The sequence below is a fragment of the Ochlerotatus camptorhynchus genome, unplaced genomic scaffold (assembly GCF_037179485.1).
Source record: "Ochlerotatus camptorhynchus isolate MF236.1 unplaced genomic scaffold, CSIRO-AGI_Acam_v1.1 ptg000258l, whole genome shotgun sequence".
Classification (NCBI taxonomy): domain Eukaryota; kingdom Metazoa; phylum Arthropoda; class Insecta; order Diptera; family Culicidae; genus Ochlerotatus; species Ochlerotatus camptorhynchus.
The window spans coordinates 163,691-168,976 of record NW_027040748.1 but is presented as its reverse complement, the minus strand read 5'-3'; positions in this window follow the sequence as shown (position 1 = coordinate 168,976).

Here is a 5,286-nt window from a genome sequence, read left to right as displayed (position 1 = left end):
AATGTACCATCACGTATGGTTTCAACAAAGTTCATTTTATAAAATCGGAATCTATTTTTGAAATATCGGAGCTGAAATTCAAATTGGCAAAACAAAACAAAATCAACGTTTCTATGAAAATACGTACTTTTAAGAATTTAAACTCGGTTTTCTCTAAAATTGAGAAATTCAACCCTCAAGTATGGATTCAGCAAGTTCTATTTTATAAAATACACGCCTATTTTTTAAAGATAGGAGCCTAAATTCAATTCGGAAAAACGTTAAAATCAAATTCAGCAAGTTCCATTCTATAAAATCCAAGCAAACATTTCAAACGATAGAACCGAAATCCAACCTGGCTTCAAAAAAATTTACCATCACGTATGATTACATTAATTACATTACATAAAAAAAAAACAAAATAACCATCACGTATGAATAAAGTCTATTATATAAAATCCAAGCCTGTTTTTCAAAGGACGGAACCAAATTCCAACTAGACTGGTCAAAAAACTTATATTTCTATACATACTTTTGTGGATGTAAACCCAGTTTTCTCAACAATTGTGCTTGATTAAAAAAAAGTAGAAGGGTCTGTGCCTAGGGGCACAAACGGAAGCTTGACGTAGGACCGCTTCTTTTAATTGATCAATTATCTATTATCTCAACTCTTTCCGTGTTTGAATTGTAGGCGTACCAAATTTGTAGAATTTTTTTTCAAAGAGAAAGTTGATTAAGAGAATCAATCAAAATCACTTGCACCCCTGCTTGCAAGTTTGGTTACAAGATTACAACTCTGGAGAGCATTTTGTGTGGTACAGATAAATTCTATTCCAACTCTTTACTGATGTAAGCTTGATGGCCCTGAAAAGGGCCGATTAATTGAAGAGGACATCCATGGCCACTTACGCTTGGCGTGTTTAGTGTAGGTGACAGCATCACGGATCTCATTTTTCAGGAACACCTTCAGCACACCTCGTAAATCAGACCGGAGATACGTCAGACACCGCAACGGCGAGCCAGACGATGGATGGTGGTTATCTCGAAGAATTTGCGTTTGGTTCTGAATATGGCGATGAGAATCGGAGGCGAATGCCACTTCGACTTGTTTCGTCTACTTACTACTCTCTGATGACTGTGCTGGGGAAGCATCATATACATGTAGGTAATTGGTGGATTTGTTAGTTAATTCGACGCTTTTGGACAATGCTGGACATTTACAAATTTTTCAATAGTTTCTTGTTTAAAATCAACATTAGGAAGCATTGTTATCGATGCGTAGCCATATTTCTGATCGATTGGTGATACAATTATTGAAATTGGACCAGGGGCAGCTGAATTATTAACGTTCAAAATCTTTCTTAATTTGTTACATGTTCCATTTTTGGTTTTGACAAAGTGTACCCCCATATAGAAATCAAAGACGTAGTCCTACGTCAAAATTACCATGAAGTATGAACACACTAAGGTCCATTATTTAAAATCTCAGCCTAATTTTCAAAGGATGTGAATCTCAATAGAACAAGGAAGTGGTCTAGGGGAGTGGAATCTACGTTAAAAGTTAGTTAAATCACTTCAGGAAAGCTCAAACTAACATTAAACATAATTCAATCAGAAAAAATTGGACTCCCTAAGGAAGGTATTGAACCACTTCAGAAAAGGATGGACTCCGTTTGGAAAATTTAAGTGCAAAAAAATGTCGATTCACTTCGGAAAACTTTGTAAACTTTTACGGATGCTAGATGACCTGATTGTGATTGATTGATTGTTTGATTGTGTTGTTGCCAAATGCCAAAGTTAATAAAAAACTGGGGCTCACTTAGGAAAATGTCAAACCCGTTCTGACATGTTTGGATTCAATTCGGATAAAGTTGAATCAATGCAGGAAACCTTGGATTCATTTAGGAAAGGGATGAAATCAGCTAATGTGGCTTCACTCCAGAAAATGCTATACCAATTCTTTAAATCTTGGGTTCGGGATATGTTGGATCACTTCAGGAAAGCTTCGACAACTTTAAAAGAGATTGAATAACTTAACCGAAAAATTTAGACTAAGTTAGAAAAATGTTGATGACTTATTCGTAAGTTTGAACTCACTTCAAAAAAGTTCAGATTCAGTTTTGAATCTGCTTTGAAAAGTGTCACCTACATTTGGAATTTTCTGAACCGTTTCTGATATGATCGCACTTCTAAAAATTTTAAACCAATTATGAAAAGATTGGATTTAACTGGGAAATTATTGAATCACTGTAGAAAAGAATTGAATCATTAAGTAGCATTGCAGCAGGTTTGTAAGTTAAGAAATTTAGATCGAATGTAAAATTCGAACGACTACGGTGGGCTGGGCACATCGTTACAATGTCGGATAACGACCCAATGACAATGGTTCTTGGTAGCGACCAGACTGGAACAAGACGAAGATGTGCGCAGCAAACAAGGAGGATCGATCAGATTGAAGGCGGCTTATCTAGTGAGTTGCCAAACAAGATTAGGAAATCTGTTTTCAACAACTGAAACCAGCCGATCCGATTTCACGGACCTGGCATGCCATACCGGTCTAGTATCAATTTTTGTAAAAATTCAGTAAAAAACAAGGTGATATTCTACAACATAATGAAATTTAGCAAAGCGAGAATCCATACCCACATGTATTAGTGATACTTGAAACATAAATAGACACTGAAAGTCAGGACGTCAAGTCGCTAAAATGTCAGACTGAAAAGTTTGATTTTGGCGCTATCTATGCTAATGAATTTATAACTATATATTAGTGTTGATAGATGGTCCTCATTATATCAAGAATCATTACTTTGGATTTATTATGTCCAGCTAGATTGCATTCCTTGCCCACCGTGCATTGAGGAAATGAAGCTTTTTGATAAAGATCAAAGTAAATAAAAAAATTTCCTTCAAGAACGTTGTACAGGTCAATAATGATGGATGAGGGTATACATTGAAAAAAAAAATCTTATTGTCCTAGGAAAGTCCAGTGGACAGCTGGAAAAATATCCATAAGAATGTTAGTGCAAGCCCAAAAAACTCAATTATTGATTTCCAAGCTATTTAATCTACAGGACTTCAAACAAAAAAGCGTGGGCAATTCTACAGGACGTAAAAGGAAACCCTCAGCGATGATTAACCAAAGATAGACCACATTTCTAATAGTTAATCTCATCTGAACTGTATCGCCATCTGAGTAGATTTCCGGGCTTGCCACAGTTTTTGAGCATGATATCATATTTTTTTCCTTGATTTGTTTTCCGTCGATCTTGTTTTCCGTACTGAGTACCAATGCTACCGACGCCAGAATATCCTGGCGGAGCCGACTGAGATCAAACCCAGGCTTTTTGGGATGAGAGGGAATCACGCTTACCACTACACCATCGGTGCCGCTGACTGTTCAGCTTGATTTCTATTACTACTACATGGTATTTCAAGCTTATTGCTTAAAGCCTATTAGCTTTTTGCCTGCTCTCAACTTTGTGTTCTTTGAAGCACTTCCACATTTCAATCGAGCGCTTTCTATGCCTGTACCATCCAATGCCCAAGGAAGTCAAGAAATATTCAATCCCGAAAAGATAATAATTCAAACGCTAATTTTCTTGAAAATTATCCTTTGCGTACCAGACGTATTTTGCTGTCCTAAATTTAGTTGTTCACTTGGCTCTAGTTTTCTCAATTTTTTTTTTCGAAACCAAACACCCTGCAAATAATCGATAAATTACTGCCATATGGCCTAATATATTATCTTCAAATTTAAAATTTCTTTCGCAGGATGTTTGTCTCAATGCTGTTCTGCATTCCTACCTTGAAGCATTTGGAATGTAACAAAACAACTAAGCAACCGTGCAAAGATGTTGCTCGCACACCGTGAAAATCCAACATTATCCTACCGCGAACTCGGAAAACGGCTCGTAATAGTGCACTGTTTCAAGAGTGCTAATACGATTTGATGCACGTTAGACAATTGATGTGGCAGATAAATAAGCAAAAACTTTGTTCGAAGTTTGCCAAAAAAAATTGATTTTGTAAGCAATCTGTAGTTGCGGTAAACGAATTGAGATCTTCGTCACAACCGGAACTGTGAATCAAAAAAATTTTCTAAACGAGTGCCTCCAAAAACTTCTATACTTCGTCTACTTTGAAGCAACAATATTTTGGTCCGATTTAGCCTCGTGCCACTATGAAAAGTCGGTATTGGAGGTATTGGATGAGCAATGTAAACTTTGCGCCGAAAGACAACCAAAACTTGCCCAGGAAACGCCTAAATGTATGTATCTCCTATGTGATCATCGATTTTTTTTTTTTTTTTCCTTTGGTTTGTTTTTTCCGTCGATCTTGTTTTCCGTGCTGAGCACCAATGCTACCGACGTGCCAGGAAGGCAGCTCCCACACCTGGACCCTACCTATCGACCCATCAAACTCATGAGAAGAAATGACTGGTTTGACGGCGAATGCAAACTGTTAGTAGAGGAGAAGAATGCAGCACGGGCGAGAATGCTGCAACACCGCACGAGATTGAATGTGGAGCGATACAGACAAGCGCGGAACAGACAAAACTCGGTTTTCCGAAGGAAGAAGCGTCAGCAGGAAGATCGAGATCGCGAGGCGATGGAAAATCTGTACCGCGTAAACGACACACGGAAGTTCTACGAGAAGCTAAATAGTTCGCGCAAAGGCTACGTGCCGCAAGCCGATATGTGCAAGGACTTGGACGGTAACCTTCTCACGAACGAGTGTGAGGTGATTGAGAGGTGGAAGCAGTACTATGACGAGCACCTCAACGGTGAAGCAGCAGAAAACGAAGGTGGCACGGCAACAGACCTTGGAGCACGCGCAGAAGACGACAGGCTACCGGCCCCTGATCTTCAAGAAGTTGAGGAGGAGATCGGTCGGCTGAAGAACAACAAAGCAACTGGTGTAGATCAACTACCAAGTGAGCTATTGAAATACGGTGGTGAAGCACTGGCTAGAGCGCTGCACTGGGTAATTGCCAAGATTTGGGAGGAGGAGATATTACCGGAGGAGTGGATGGAAGGTGTCGTATGCCCAATCTACAATCTACATCTTGCTGCAACTACCGCGCGATCACACTGCTGAGCGCCGCCTACAAGGTACTCTCCCAAATTCTATGCCGCCGTCTGTCACCATATGCAAGAGAGTTCGTGGGGCAATACCAGGCGGGATTCATGGGTGCCCGCGCTACCACGGACCAAATTTTCGCGATTCGGCAGGTTCTGCAGAAATGCCGCGAATACAACGTGCCCACACATCATTTGTTCATCGATTTCAAATCCGCATACGACA